The sequence below is a fragment of the Galeopterus variegatus genome, unplaced genomic scaffold (assembly GCF_000696425.1).
Source record: "Galeopterus variegatus unplaced genomic scaffold, G_variegatus-3.0.2 Scaffold8635, whole genome shotgun sequence".
Taxonomy (NCBI): domain Eukaryota; kingdom Metazoa; phylum Chordata; class Mammalia; order Dermoptera; family Cynocephalidae; genus Galeopterus; species Galeopterus variegatus.
In genome coordinates, this window is record NW_007734746.1 from 53,219 (window position 1) to 70,209 (window position 16,991).

At 41.3% G+C, this 16,991-nt stretch overlaps 2 pseudogenes; both read left to right on the forward strand.

The window, feature by feature from the left end:
* The first annotated feature begins 1,254 nt into the window (after positions 1-1,254).
* LOC103608617 lies at positions 1,255-1,869 on the forward strand (annotated as a pseudogene).
* A 12,563-nt stretch (positions 1,870-14,432) lies between these two features.
* Positions 14,433-16,991, forward strand: part of LOC103608618 — a 4,040-nt pseudogene continuing 1,481 nt past the window's right edge.

Below are 16,991 nucleotides of genomic sequence, written 5' to 3' on the forward strand. Positions count from 1 at the left end.
CGTATCCTAAATGGGATCCTGCAACAGGGAAAAAAAGGGGAACACTAGATAAAAATTAAGGAAATACGAATGAAATATGGACTTTACTTATTAATAAGGTATTAATAATGGTTCATTCATTATGACAAATGTACCATATTACTTCAAGGTGCTGTGATAGAGGAAAGTGGATATGGGGTTTATCGGACTACTTTGCCGGTTTTCTGTAAATTGAAAACTGTCAAAAAAATTCATTTTTAAAGAAGGTAATAAAGAGCATGGTACTCCTCCCCACCGCACACACCGATGCTTCCTACAAAGATAACTCCAGGCCACGGTGACTTCAATACTGAATACCTAAGGAAGAAGTAATGGCAACTGTACACAAGTTCTTACAGAAAGTTGAAGAGGAAGAAGATACACATCTTAAATCATTCTATAAGGCTGGCATTTGCGAATGCCAAAGTCTGGCAAGGACTTTAAAAGGAAACTACAGACCAATATCCTTCATGATTACAGGTACAAAAATTCAAAATAAAATTTCACAATATCAACTCAGCAATGCAATTGATTTTCATAATTCAAGAATTCCATATTTGCCAGTTTGCCTGCTCACTAGAATTTATTTGTAACCCTCAGACAAGTACTTGTGACACTCTCGCACACAGACACGTATGTCTCCCCATGTGCATATTCCCAGCGTGGGCTGAACAAGCTGAAACTCTGTCTTCTTGTTTCACTTCTCATACTGTGAACAAGTGTCCTTTGTGCGGTATATTTAGTGCCATGCTTTAAGCATTTTTGTGCTTTTTTGGGTGGTGATTTCACGGTTTAAAATGGCTCCCGAGCATTAGTGCTGAAGTACTGTCTAGTGTTCCCAAGCGCAAGAAGACTGTGATGTGCTTTACAGAAAATAAATGTGTATTAGATAGACTTCCTTCTTGAGTTATAATTCTGCTGGCTGTGAGTTCAATGCTAATGTATCAATAACACATATTAAATAAGATGTCTTTAAACAGTAATACACAAAATGAGACTGTTTATCTGATGATGAAAACATTATGACCAGAGGCTTACAGGAACCCAGCCCTGTATTTCCCCTAAGAACAATGATTCAATACTCTCTAATTAAGTGTTTGTGGCAACTCCATGGAACATAACTACCCAAATTTATCTAGGTTCAATGCAATCCTTATCAAAATCCTAGAAAGACTTTGTAAAAATTGACAAGGGAGGTCTCCCTGACAGTTGCTTAGACACCAGGACTTTTCCAGCATGGCCCAAAACAACTGTCTAAATAGGACTGTATCAACAAATCATATGTGCAGTTACACCAAATTCACAGAGGGTTAGTTGAAAATTCCCCTCAGTGCTTTCTACCAAAAACCTTACCCAAGTTATGCTACCAAACGAAAACTTGCTTTAGAAATCAACACTGTAAGAGTCAAGAATCCAGACTTGGTTTCACAACCAAAGAACTAGGCAGGAAAGACCAGTCCTTGGGGAGACTTTAGAATCAAGCCAAGACTATGAACAAGATCGCCTTGAAGAACAGACTCAAAACAGAGAAGCCGGACTGTGTTGTACCAACCACAGCTCCTCTCAATTATGCACAACCTCATCAAGGCATTTATGAACAATCCTTACAATGGGACTGATTTCAGAGAACAACTTGCCAAAGAAATTGGAGTTCCAGAGAAAGATTCCAAATTTAGTTTCAAAATTGAAGATCTAGATTACATGTCCAAAGGAAAAGAAAGCTGATGAGTCCTTAGAGCAGCAAGACCAGGGACAAGATGACTGAAACAGAGTTCAGGGTACAGAAGATGCACTAAATGGAGCCAGCCTCACTAGCAACTCTCTTATTTCTCTGGAGCCAGAGCATGGTAGAAGCGGGCCGGCCCGTGGCTCACTCGGTAGAGTGCGGTGCTGATAACACCAAGGCCCCGGGTTCGGATCCCATATAGGGATGGCCGGTTGCTCACTGGCTGAGCGTGGTGCTGACAGAGCATGGTAGACACAGAGACAAATTCAGTGTATTTCATGTCCTAAACCTGGGCCGCAGTATCTCTCACAGTCTTCCTGGGATTCTACCCTTTGGCTAAGACTGCAAGCTAAGTTTTCTGGAGATAATACACAGGACTTCAGGAGGCAGAGGCTGGTAAAAGAGGCACCACACAGCCCTACTGACCCAGCCTGGCTCCAGAGTTCAGCAGACTTTCAGAGAATGAAAATAAACTTAATAATAATGACGTTTTAGTCATCACAGTAATGATTGATTCAGGCAAAAATCATCAATTGATATTAAAACCAGGAGATGATATATACATTATCTCAAAGAATCTCCTCACATATTAATTACAAAAGGAAAATTGGTTGTTTTACAGTGAAAAAACCTGGATGACTCTACCTTAACCAAGTGGTTGAAATTCACTCCCCCAGTAATGGCAGGAACCAAGGCGAGGTGCCTCCTGGTATGAAACAGTAAGAAGACACAGTGTCTCTTCTGTAGTATTACTGACAAAAAGTGAGCAACCTGAAACCAATCATGAGGAAGCAGGAAGCAAACCCAAACTGAGTGACAGTCTACAAAGTGACATCCCTGTCCTCTTCAACAATTGATTGAATGGGTAGGCTGGCTCAGAAAATATTTAGGAAGTAGGTCTCCCGAAGAGTTCTCTTTTGTATGTAGTATACGCTACTATTTATGTAAAAAATAAAAATAATAATAACACACTCAGAGTTCTGTTTATGCCTAATGTATCTGTTTTCATTAGAGGAAATAGGATTTTTAAAAGTGTGGTAAGATATATGTGATAAAATATTTAATCATGTTAAGCGTACGACTAAGTACGTTCACACTGTTACGAAACCGTCACCACCATCCGTCTCCAGAATCCCCTTCACTTTGCAGAAACAAAACTCTGTACTCATTAAACAGTAACTCCCTGTTCTCTCCCTCTCTCAACCTCTGGCAATCACCATTCTACTTTTTGTCTCTGTAAATTTTACTATTCCAGGTGCTTCATATACATGGGCTCATACAATATTTGTCCTTTTGTGTCTGGCTACTTCATTTAGCATCATGTCTTCAAGGTTTATCCATTTGTAGCCTGTGACAGAATTTCCTTCCTTTTTAATGCTAAATAATATTCCATCGTATCAACATACTATATGTATGTAATATATTTATATGTACTATACAGCACATGAGCCACCTTTCGGCTATTGTGACTAATGCTGCTATGAACATTGGTATACAAATATCTGTTCAACACCTTTCAATTCTTTTGAATATATGCCTGGAAGTGGCATCGCTGGACCATATATTAAGACATTTTAAAATAAATAGATGTTGGGCCGGCCTGGATAGTGCGCCGCTTGGGAAGCGCGGTGGCGCTCCCGCCCGAGGGTTCGGATCCCACATACAGACCGGCCGCTCACTGGCTGAGCGAGGCACGGGAGCAGCGCCAAGGGTTGCGATCCCGTTGCCGGTCCCCGGTCCGGTACGGGGGCAACACTGAGGGTTGCGATCCGTTGCTGGACACGGAAAAAGACAAAAGACAAAAATAAAATAAAATAAATAAATAAATAGATGTTATTAAGCAGTATGTGGCCAAGTAGTGTTTCTCCAAAGAATGTGGTAATTTTAAATATTTAATAATTTAACATTTTCTACCCAGTTAAGCAAATGGATTTGAAAAAAGTGGTATATTTACACAATGGGGTATTATTTGGCTATAAGAATAAGAACTCTTACCCAGGATATATACAGAACTCTTAAAACTCAACAATAAGAAAACAAACAACCCAATAAAAAAATTAACAAAGGATATAAACAATTTTCCAAAGAAGATCTACGTATGGGCAATAAGCACATGAAAAGTTGTTAACTTATTAGAGAAATGCAGATCAAAACTGCAATGAAATACCACCACACACCTATTAGAATGACTAAAAGTAAACATATTGATGGTACCAAGTGTTGGTGGGATGTGGAGGAGCTGGAACGCTCATACTCTGTTGGTGGGAATGTTAAATGGGAAGAGCACTTTGAAAACGAGTGTGGCAGCTTCTTCAAAAGTTAAATCGTACACCTGAGATCCAAACATTTTACTCCTAGGTACTTGCCCAAGACAAATGAAAGTGTCTATCCACACAAAGATGTGTTCACTATGTTTATAGCAACTTTATTTGTAATAGTCCCAAACTTGAAATAACCCAAATGTCTATTAACACATTAACAGTTAAGCAAAGCATGGCACATCCATGCAATGGAAAATTACTCAGCAATGAAAAAGAATGAGGTATTGATATGTCATACAACATTGATGAATCTCAAAAAGATTAAGATGAATGAAAGAAACCAAATTGAAAAAAGTACATAGTGTATAATTATATATATATATTACATTCTAGAATATGCAAAGTCATCTATAGTGAAAGAAAACAAATTAGTGGTTGCCTTGCCAAATGAAGGTAGATCAAAGGGGCTCAAAAGAGAAGAATTAAAAAGGGACAAAAGGAAACTTTCGGGGTGATGAATATCTTCATTATCTTAATTGTGGTGGTGGTTTCATGGGTATATATGTCAAAACTCAAACTGTGGATTTTAAATATGCACAATTTATTTATTTATTGTAGGTCAGTAATTTAGTATACCTCAAAAAGCTGTGTTTAAAAGTCTATTAGATACCCATAAATCTGTCCCCAAAGTTAAATTCATAGGCTTAAATCTTTACATTGCTAAATGAGAAATAATAACAAATTAATAAAAAAAATTCATCTTCAGAAATAAGAAAAATAAACAAACAAAAAATGAATCAATGAAAAACCAAAGGAAAAAGTAAATGCAGAAAAAAGCAAGATTTAATCAACTAGGTAACAACAAATGATAGAATTGACAAATTCCTGTGCTTGTTCATTGTAGATCCCAGTGAAATCTTGACCAACTGCGTGGGAATAATGAATTAATGGATAAAAAAGATAGGGAAAGACATGAACACAGAAACTTGGCACTATGTATGTCATAGGATAATATAGTGTTGTACAAGAATAGGTTGATAGAATGTGAAGCTAGTTCTGTTCTTGCACGACACCATAGTCTGCAAGCCCAGAAAATGGCCCAAATGCATATAAAAATTCTATATGTAAAAATCGGCATTTCAAACAAAAGTATGCTCGTGTGGAAGAAGATAGCCTAGCATTTGGAAAATCACAAAAATAGCTGTTACCTACCTTAATCCAAAATAAATTTCAGATAAATAAAAATATTAAATATGAAAAATTAAGCCACAAAGGCACTATAACCAAACAGGTAAATTTTTTAGATCGTCCCAAATTATGAAAATACTTTCTAAATATGGTATAAATTCCAGACATCACAAAGGGAAAGATAGTCAATTTAACATCACAAAAAGTTTCCACAGAGTAACAAAGGAAATAGACAAGTCCCTTGCCATCATGAAGTAAAAATTACTAGCATTACATATAACAAATATAGAATTCCTTAATATATAAAAATTCATATAAATCAATAAGAAAAAGATGAACAATCCTATTGCACATGGACCACAGAGGACCTGAACAAGTAGTTCCCAGAAAAAGAAATATCAATGATAGTAAACGTATGAGTAGAGGCTCAACTTTGTTAATTTAGAAAATACAAATCTAACCAATGATGAGATTCTATTTTCTACTTATCGGATTAAATGTTTGATATTATCCAGTGCCAGGAGAACGTGGGTAACCTTTTTGATGGGAATGTAAATTGGTATCACCTTCTTTGGCAAGCTATTGGCAATATCTTTCAGAATTTTAACTATGTATGCCCTTTGACCTAGCAACTCCATTGCTCAGGAACTTATCCTACAGAAATACAGTATTGGCATGATTGTGCAAACACACACACACACGATTGTGATAAATACATTAATTTCAGGAGTTACTAAGTAACCTACTATTTTCCCTACATAAGAGACTCTCTGGTACCATTTTGAAATAAAATCAAATGTAAGTTGTCTGGGTTCCTCTGACAAAAGGTGTTGCATCCTTTAAAATAATTCCTCATTTTTTTACAACCTACTGACGATTACCAACTTCTTACGTGCAAAAAAACAAACAAAACCTGCCAGTGCTTCCTGGTCAACCACAGGACACTAATTTATTTCTGGGAAAAGAAAGACACAGCATTTTATAACTGCTTGCTCTGGGGACCGCAGACATGAGGAATGCTTTTGTGAACACTCCGTGGGCATCAGGCAGAACTGTGTGGTCCAGTGCTTGGGAATGAAAACAGGCCCCGAGGAGGCAAAAAACCCAGGTAAGGAGCATTGAATCCTGTGCTCCAGTAATGGGCTGGCACCCAGCAGCAAAGCCTTAGCTTTTTCTGGGAAGAGAACTCCTCTGGCCGAGTTCATTATCAATATAATCTGAGAGATCTGAGTCATGCTGGGAGGCCCAGACACCTAAAATGTGTAGGGAAACAAGTGAAACCTTTGCATATTTATGAAAATTAAAATAAGCTTTCCCTTTGGTGACCGCTATAAGGAAAAACACAAAGCGAAAGGCAATGCCTGTGGCCCTGAAGACTCAGGAGAGGTCACAGCAGGGAGCTATTGAGTCAGCAGGAAGCCAGTTCGGTTTAGGATTAAATGAATGACGAATCACCTCGGGATTGTTGCATTTGTCAAAGCAGAGGCCTGCTGTTTAAAATGGATCTTGATCACATTTTCCACAAAATGAATTTCCGGCTGTGCCCACCCCTTGTTACTATTGCAGGTGGCCCCTTCCATCAAGGCAGGGCAACCACTGGGCTACAGGACTCCTCCTTTGATTGTTTATTAAGAGTAATCCACTTCTGAATGAAACATCATCATTTTATTCCACCTGTGAGGGGTTACTTCCTCATGCAATTAAACAACCATCATCTGGACTCATGGAAATAAACAGATACACTATTATTGGACTCTAGATTTTGTTGTTGTTGTTGTGCACAATTGTTTGCTGATAGTGTGTAAGCTTTGGCCACCACAAGGCCATGCATCTGGGAGTGGCAGATGGGAAGTATTACGAGATGCAAAGATCATAATTCGTGCTCCCCTGTGGCCATCCTTCACTGATCCTGAGGACAGTCTCGCTGAGCACCAAACTCTAGAGCCCTGATGCAGGGTCAGGTCTTCAACATGGGCTTTTCCGGAGAGGGCAGAAAACACATAGAAAAGAGCAAAACACCCAGAATGTCTCTTTTTAGATTCCGGTCCCAAAACTCATTTCTCCCCCACCCATAAATGGCCTGAACCTGCCCCCAGCTCAGGAGCTCTGGTTCCCTCCTTCAACCCACAGCATCTCTTATTCTCCCTCAGAGAGCTCCAGGCTGTTCCTCACATAGGAGCCCCGACAGTACTTTTTTCACCTTCGATTCGGAGTATCCATTCATTTCATTGTTTTGCCAGACAGATGTGGAAGATGAGGAGAGAAAATGTCTGTCCTGCAGAGGGTGGGAAAGAGAAAAATTTATACACACAATTATTTTAATTTTTTTTCTGTGAAAGAGCAATGAGTTTCTTGCTCCCTTTAATGTTTTGAACACTTGCTACATGGCAGGCGTTGGGAAGGCAGGTTGACGGCACCATGCTTTCTGCCCTTGGGGAGCTGACTGCTTCTGCCAATACCTCTAGGACAAAACAAGTCTAAATAAGTTGGTTTCTGTCCCACTCAGCAGGCCCTTACTTTTGCAGGGGCATGCCTCTTGGTGAGCACTGTAGGACAATGACTCTTTTTATTTGAAGATGCTGCTCTGTATTTCATAAGTTTCCCACCAAGAGACCCGCTCTAAGTGGGCAATTTTAGGGGTAACTTTGGAGTTCCTCTTAGAAGCCTTTGCTGTAACCTTAAGATGAGAGTCTATATGTTTCTATCTTGAACTTTTTGTGCAGTGCTACAATGTGATTTCCCAGGAGTTTAGATTATAAATTCTCTATAAATTAATCAGAATAGAAGGTAAAGTCTAGGAGATTTCTTCTCCCCTCCTATGACTTTCCAACAAAAAAAGAAACACGAATTTATCTTCTACCTGCTAGTGAGCAGCTGGCTTATAAAAAGGAAGTAAACAACAGGTTGGAGGTTGAGTGCTCACCACACTGGAACTTTCATCACCTCCTCTCTTTAATATAATTTACAAGGGCCAGTGCTTGGACCATGTCTGCACAGCTGCCATTGGCTCGCTGGCACGCTTATGCATTTTCAAATCAAGAGCATGTGTAAGTGAGCAGGAGGCATCCTAGACAGAAGGTGACATGAGATCTGCACTGTGCCCTGCTCGCCATAGTATCCCAGCTTCTAGCATTGATCCCGGCACATGTGATGTATCAGCAATTATTTTATTCAATGAATGAAGAAATGGAAGGAAAGGGATCTGTAATTTCTGCTCTTTGTTTCCGTGCTCTTCAAAATCCTAGCACTCTCCATGCCAAGAGAAAGGGGAAAGCCAGTGGGAAAGGAATGACATCTTAATCATCTCAATGTAAAAGAGAAAATATGATTTTTGTCCTTCTTACATGACTTTTTACATACATCATTGGTAACATGGAGAAACTCCTCTGGAATGAATTCCATGCTCAGTGTTGTGGTTAAAACCAAAGTATCGTCAGTAGAATTCTCTTTCTGTGGCTCAAAGGATGGCTCTGATGAGAAGTATGCTTCGGAAGCTCTTCTCATAAAAGAGGTGACCTAATTTTGCCATAGTCTTTCCCCTTGAACATGGTGATCATGCCCTTGGTCACCTACTCTCTGTTTCCCTTTGAGCAGTGCTGGGCATGGTCTTTGTTGATGGACACTGGTGGAAACCATATAATTTGTGGTTAATTGCACAATTTGTAAATATTACAGACCCAAACATCCTCTGTGTTCCTGTGTTGTTTGTAGGTCATTCTTTCCAAGATTTCGAGGCTTGCGTAAATTTAAAAATGAATCATTGTGTTTCCTGCATACACATTTTGAAATTCTGGAGATTTTTCAGGGTTGGGGGTATCTACTTTCATAAGCTTCAGTGGAAAGACCACAGGAGCACCAAATACAATAAGAAGCTTGGTTTTCACTCAAAAAGGAAAGAAATGGTAACAGTAACTTAACTATTTGGGCTACAGTAATCACTTTCTAGTAAATAAAATTTTGATTTTAAAAAATCAAAACCAATTTTAAGCTCTGTTTTTGATTAGTGAAATCAATGATTAAGCCCATTCTACATAAACTACCCACCACATACTTGATTACTCAAAATTTCAATAGTTTCCATTCTCTTTCATTTTTAATGAACAGTTGAAAAGCAATTTCTTATAGTAGGTAGGAGTGTCTTCATTTCTTTTCTGCAGTAAACATCATAAAATTCAAATATGAAGGAAATCACATTGGGAATTTGGAAATTTGAAATCATAAAACAAATGCTGCTCTCAGAAAAGCGGTGTGCTCGCGAGGGGGTGTGAGGATGGACAAGTGGCCACCAAGAAGAGAACTGGGTGGGTTTTGACGTGAGCCCCTATGAAACGGGCAGCAGAGAGAAGACCCCTGTCAGGTTGCTCTTCACCTCGTCCTCACATTAGTAGCCCTCATGCCACCAAACAGCACGTCACACAGTAGATGCTCAAACAATGTTAAACGAATGAATGGATGAATGAAAGTGAATTGTGGAGAATATTCTCGGCTTTAGAAAGCTATTCCAATGTTTGGGCCGGCCCGGTGGCGCACTGCTATAGTGTGCCGCTTGGGAAGTGTGGCGGCGCTCCCGCCGAGGGTTCGGATCCCACATGCAGACCGGTTCCCGCTCACTGGCTGAGCGAGGCACGGGAGCAACACCGAGGGTTGCGATCCCGTTGCTGGTCCCGGTCCGGTACGGGCGCGACACTGAGGGTTGCGATCCGTTGCCGGTCACGAAAAAAGACAAAAAAAACGAAAAAAAAAAAAATTTTTTTTTCTGTTATTGCCACTTAACACAGATTTGGGAAAAGTCTTAGCTAGAATAACCACTAGTAGATTTTAAAGTAGAATGTTTACTTTCCATATCACTGGGAAGATGCACAGAAAAAGACTAGAAGAAAATACATCTAGATGTTAATAACAGTCTTCTCAGAATGATGTGACTATTGACTAGCCTCTTTTCTATGTATACATTTTGTGTTTTACAAACTTACAAAAAATAATCACATGCTGAGTAATTTTACATTGAGAAAAGAAAAATATTATCTCCAAAGTAGAACTGAAAACCTTCCCTTATTCTTTTGCATGTTAAAATTGTTTACCACATTTGTGATATTATGAGAAAGCTATCCCAATGTTTGAAATTTTCCAAAGAAAATGACTTCCGTCTGATCCTGGTTTGCCGTATTTCCTCCTACTTATTTTGGGAAAAGGCCATGTTTCTTCAGAAAATCTGAGAACTCCTAACCTACAGTGAGAACAGTAGCTCACTGCCCTAAAAGTTGTGAGTGAGGTCAGAGGACACAGGCAACTACATAGGGACTGGCGGTTTGGGTTAAAAGGCCATAAAAAGAAGGAAAAAAGCTAAGCTTGGGACGAATATGAAGAGATTATGGCAAAAAGGAAGCGGGCATGGAGGAATTTAGGGATGCGATACTTGGATTTGGAAAAAAACAGATTCACTTAACGAAGGGTAAGCAAATTGCCCATCTCTTTGTATGTTCACTCAGCTCAAGAATGGTTGAAGTGGGTGTGCTGGATGTTGCATTGCTTTCTGAAATAAAATAATAGGAAATAAGGATCCAAGCTAAATAAGGATTACAAGTATTTTTAAATGAAATTTTAAAAATTTTTTATCAAAGTGATATGTGGTGAAAATATCATACAAAAAGATTTATACAAAATCCTGCTCAAATGAACTTATCATGTTTCCCAGCGATCACCACTATTTATTTTTCTATCTGTTTCTTTGAGTAGTTATCTCAACAACCCTAAATCCAGTCATGCATCGTTTAATGATGGGTATATGTTGTGAGAAATGCGTTGCTAGGTGAGTTTCTCATTGTGCGAACGCGTAGAGTATACTTACACAAACGCAGGTGGTACAGCCAACCACACAGCTGGGCTATACTGCACAGCCTATGATCCTAGCCAGCATCGCCACAAACACATGAGTAACGTGCTGCACTATGACCTTACCACAGCTACAGTGTCACTAGGTGGCAGGAATTTTTCAGCTCCGTTACAATCTAGTGGGACCAGATTATAATCTGTTTATGTTGCTTTTTGGTTCATTTAATTTTAGCTATTATTTAACCCAAGCCTGAACCCCAAACCTCTAACCCCTAATCCCAAACCCCTAAGCCCTAACCCAAAGCCCTAACCACTAACTCCTAACCCTAATCCAAACCCAAACCCAAACCTGAATCCAAACCTGAACCCCTAACCCGAACCCTGAACCCGAACCTGAAGCTGAACCTGAACTGCACCCTAACTCAAATCTCGAACCTGAACCTGAATCCCTAACCCGGACAACCCGAACCCTAACCCTAATGTTCTTAAAAATAGATGTTAGGGGCCGGCCCGGTGGCGCACTGCTACAGTGCGCCGCTTGGGAGCGTGGTGGCGCTCCCGCCGAGGGTTCGGATCCCACATACAGACCGGTTCCCGCTCACTGGCTGAGCGAGGTGTGGGAGCAACACCGAGGGTTGTGATCCCATTGCCGGTCCCGGTCCGGTACGGGCGCGACACTGAGGGTTGCGATCCGTTGCCAGACACGAAAAAAGACAAAAAAAAAAAAAAAAATAGATGTTAGATGCCTAAAGTGTGTTTAAGATCATTTTATTAACCAGAGAAATATGTTTCTGAAAGCATAATGTAAATTAATGGAAAATTCAAATATATTTAAATCATCATTTTATACATGGTTTTACACAACACTGTCGAGAGGATAGAGTACACCTAGTTGTTTATTAATTTATTGACAAATTTATTTAGTATCTATTTTATTCTAGGCATTGTAAGTTCTAACAATTCAGCACTAAATAAAACTAGGGATCTATCTATCTCTATGTCTACCTAAAATGTGCCTGAAAGCGGTTACACAAACCAAACAATTGACACTATGCCAGGTGTTGTGAGCGCTATGGAAAATACTAAATCAATTTAAGGGGAAGAAGGGTCATGCAGTGGCAAAAGGGGGAGTCTGGATTTTTATATATAAGATGACCAGGGAAATGGCCTTTCAAAGATTTCACTGACAGCCTGAGGACCCAGTCAGAGACTTGTCACAGGTGCAGAGCCACCACGGAGAGCCCTACTAGGGCAATGCCAAGCTGACTGAGATGACCCCTGCAGCATTTGTAAATCACAAGCATATGACAACATTTTCTTCCTTTTCGTCACATGTGCAGGTACAGTAGCGTCCCTTGTCTCTTGGAGTTTCTGGTGGCCCCTGGTGTCCTTTTGCTTGTGGCAGCATAATTCCAGTCTCCCTCTTCACGTGGCCATCTTCCCCGAGTGTCTATGTCTTCATGTGGCATTTTCTGTGTTCAAGGACACCAGTCATGCTAGATTAGGGCCCATGCTGATGACCTCATCTTAAGTTGGTTACATCTGTGAAAACTTTATTTACAAATAAGGTCACACTCACAGGTTCTAGGGGTGAGGACATGGACATGTCTTTCTGGGTGAACACAGCACAACCCAAGACTCCTGGCAGTAAATTTGGCATTTCAGGGATAACCTTACAGCTGCCAGGGAAGATCTTGGCTGGTCAGGGGCTCTGGCAGCACCAGCAGCAGTTTGAAAAGAGGCTGGGGTGCCCCGTCCCTCTCCCCTTGTTTCATCTAACATTTTGCTCCAGCCCTGGGAACTGATTTAACTTTCTTCTCCCCTCCCAATGCAATGCAGACTTGTAACACTTTTTGCCCATTCCAAGCTCACCTTTGGGAACATGGGGGCCCTTTCTCCTCCTGCCTGGTGGAGAGACCAGAGACTAAACGCATCACCCAGGCTCAGGCCGCACTCCCTTTTCTCTCTCTTGGCCAGCATGGCCGGAAGTGGCCAGCACAGCCAGCGTGCCCCCTCCTGCAGCTGGATCTCTCATCTTTCCCTCTATCAACTTTTAACCCTCAAATGGTAGCTCAGCTGCTGTTCCATAACATGGAGGACTCCACAGCCACCCAAGTGCCAAAGTCTCACCATCCCTTACCCCTCATCCTCCCTTTTCCCAAACACTGCTTTTGCCAAATTTCAGTGAGTCAAGGTCAAGCAAATCCCACTTCTGATGCCAACTGCATCAGGTGTCCCCAAGACCACCCCTAGGTCCTACTGGTAGGATTCACAAGACAGCCTACAGTCACACTCATGACTGTGACTTGTTACAATAAAAGGACACACAGGCAAATCAGCAAGGGGAGAAGGCACCGGGGAGCCGTCCAAAAGGAACCAGGTGTGGGGTCTCAAGAGTCCTTTCCCAGTGGAGTCACACAGAATGCGTCTGGTTCCCCAGCCATGAGCTGTGACAACACATGTGAAGTGTTTCCCAGCAAAGCTTGTTAGAGACTCAGCACCCAGGATTTTTTCTGCGGCCTCATCATATAAGCATCCTCTGCCCAGCATGTACCAAACTTCCAGACTTCCGGAAGGGAAGCAGGCATTCAGCACGAACAGTGTAGTTTGCATATCAGTAAGCGTGGTGTGAACTTTCCTGAAACCCAGGTTCCCAGACACCAGCTGTATTAGTCTGTTTCTGTTGTTTATAACAGAAATACCTCAAACTGGGTAATTTGTAAAGAAATAATATGTACTGCTTACAGTTTCAGAGGCTGGGAAGTCCAAAGTCCAGAGAACAGGTCTGGTGAGAGCCTTGCTGATGGGTTGTGACTCTTCACAGCAAAGCAGGGTGTCACATGATAGATGGCAGAGGCAGAGAGAGAGGACGTGCTCCTCAAGCACTCTCATTTTAAAGCTGTTGGAACCACACCCATGACCACCATTAAACCATCAGCTTATTAATCTATGGTCCTCACAATCTAATTGCCTCTTCAAGTCCCCACTTTTCAACGACCATAGTAGGATTTCCCACCCGCTTAACATTATCACAGTGGGGGCTGAGTTTCTTATACGTGGGCTTTGAGGGGCACAACTCAATCCAACAGCCTAGCCAAGGGCGTCATTGTCAGCAAGGCTTTCTGAAGATAAAGTCTAAGGCCTACAATGTTGGCTCTTTACTGCACACTAGGCAAGGGAACTTTATGACGAGAAAACACTACAGATGCACCATACTAAGAGCAATGGAGGTGGACCCAGGGGACCCCTGTCATTCCCTGTACCAATAATGGGGTGTTCCCGTTGTTCTGCTGCTGAATAGGTAAATGCTGGCATCGGAGCTGTTGCATGACAGTATTTTCTGTCCCCTGCTCATGGATGTTAGCAGGTTAATGATCTTTTTTTAGAAACCCGAGTTTAAAGGCACCATGTCTCTCAGTGGTTCCTGTGTTCGGGGCTTGGCCTGTCATGCTCATGTGCCCAATATGGCATATGGAAATGAGAAATTGAGAGTGCAGCCTCTAGGGTGGTGTGTGGGGAGTCACTTTCTCCTGGAATTTGAGATAAGGGATGTTTTATAGGAAGACACTGCTTAATCCTTCATGTATTTTATCATACGGTAAATTCACAGTCAAATGTTTTGGGCTTCAGTTAATTCCTTTACAAAGTGAGGCTCTAAACCTTATCATTGAGGTTAGCAAGGATACACTTTATGGCTCTGGTGGAAAGAGCTGCTTGCAAATTTTATACCCTCAGTCTGTGTGTACTTTGTGTGTGTGTTTGTATGTATTCATGTGTGTGGGGGAGGGGAGAGAGAGAGAGAACTCAAAGTTGAATTAGAAAAAAACAAAACACTGGTGGGCTTAGGTGCTGAGATTTGGTTTCAGGAGTGTAGGGAATGTGCTGAGGTCTAAATTCTCACACCTTTTCCTTCTTTCCTGAGGGCTGATTTCTCAATAACTTCCTATTTCCATGAAAATGCACAGAGAGAAAAAGTAGAGGCTGAACTTATGATAATTATTACATGAAGAAGTTAAAATTAGTGCTTCTCTAAAAGACTTTTCACTCAGCCAGTTGGGCCTGGAGTTCTTTAAGACACTGTGGCTTCCTGGTCTTGTTGCAAGTTGGGTCCACACAGGCCCCTTGGCCTCATGTGTGTGGAGGGAACAGAAGGAAAAGTTCCCAGTCCTGCAGTATGCTTTGATGAACCTTAAAACCTCATCTGGGTTTGACTCTGTGCTCATGGAGTGCTGAGTGCTGTAGTGTGCAGCAGGGAGGGGGCTGAAAACAGTTTGTGTCACAAGGGACTGTTGGTCTTAAAATGCAAATGTTTGTTTCGTTTGTATAGCATTTCTTTGATATCTTCAATGTGGTCTAAACCCTTTTGATAGAGAGGAATAAGTCCTGAAGTGGTCCTAGTGAAGATGTAGAGACCAGTTCAATGCGTTAGTGGTGCTGTAAAATCTATAAGGAAGTGAGTATAGACAGAGGAAGAGGTCTGACAAGTGCCACAGGGCAGATATTGGGAGGCCACAGCATCTTGTGTGCATTCTGTGTGGATGGAGTACAGTGCCCATGCTGCCAGTCTCAGCCATGCTCCGGCACGTGTGTTAGAGGTTTCAAGACTCAGTGGTCTTTGAGGATGTGGCTGTGGACTTCACCCTGGAGGAGTGGGCTTTGCTGGACTCTGCTCAGAGGGACCGCTAGAGAGATGTGATGCTCAAAACTTCTCAGAACCCAGCGTCAATAGGTAAGGATGGCATCGTTCCTTCACTTAGTCATTAGTGATCAAGTATTTCTTATGCATCATGCCTGTTCCAAGACTTGGAATGTGGAAAGGCAGTAGAGTACACTGGTAAGTAAGACAGACACGGTCATTCATTGCTGTCATGGAGCTAGAATCTAATAGTTTTTCTGTGAGAATGAGAATCTATGTATTAAAGGGAGATTTTCTTCCTATAAAGAAAGCTCCCCTAGTGCCATCCTTATGGATATGTTTCATGGCCCAGGGACGTTTGTTTTTGCAGCCCAGTGAGGATTTTATTGTGTTCATTAAATTGCTTGCCATTTTGACCCCTTGTGCTTGATGAAGTCCTGAAATGGGTAAATGCCTTTTGCCTTTTTTCCGCTAACTGGTGCCTTGTTTCTCATAAAATATGTTCACTTTTCTGTTTCAGATGATGAAACTCAATTTATGGCTAATGTGCCAGTTTCTCAGCATGGTATTTATGTAGAAAAAGTAACTAAGGAACCTAAAGTAGCAAAGTTCACCAGAAATGATTCCTGGGCCTCTGTTTTAGAAAAAATTTGGGAAGACCTTAGCATTGAAGATCAGCATGCAAGGCAGGGAAGAAATCTGAGGTGAGTTGCACTCAAGAGAAAGCAGTATTCCAGGAGAGAATCTTATTTAGTATATTATGAAATTTTAAAAGGTAGCAAACAGAAAACTCATATTAAAACCCAAATTTATTCACAGAATTTTTACAAAAAAAAATATTTCTGTAAGTGTGACATAGACATTGAATGTTGGAAACAATTATCTAGAAACCCCATATGTTAGAAACACCTTTAATAATAGTAGTGGTCAAACGCTCTTGCAGAGCATTTAGTTTATTCCCCTTCAAACAATGCAGATAGTGTAGAAAACCTACACTTTCACTGAAAAACCTACCTAAAATGTAATCCTAATACTTATTAATAAATACTAATAAATAAGTATTAATCAATTCATTAATAATATGCTTCTCATTTGTACAAGAAATTACATGGTGGAAAGACTCTGTGAAAGTATCAATCAGGCCGGCCCGGTGGCGCACTGGATAGTGCGCCGCTTGGGAAGTGCGGCGGGGCTCCCGCCCGAGGGTTCGGATCCCACATACAGACCGGTTCCCGCTCGCTGGCTGGGCGAGGCGCGGGAGCAACACCAAGGCTTGCGATCCCGTTGCCGGTCCCGGTCCGGTACGGGGGCGACACTGAGGGTTGCGATC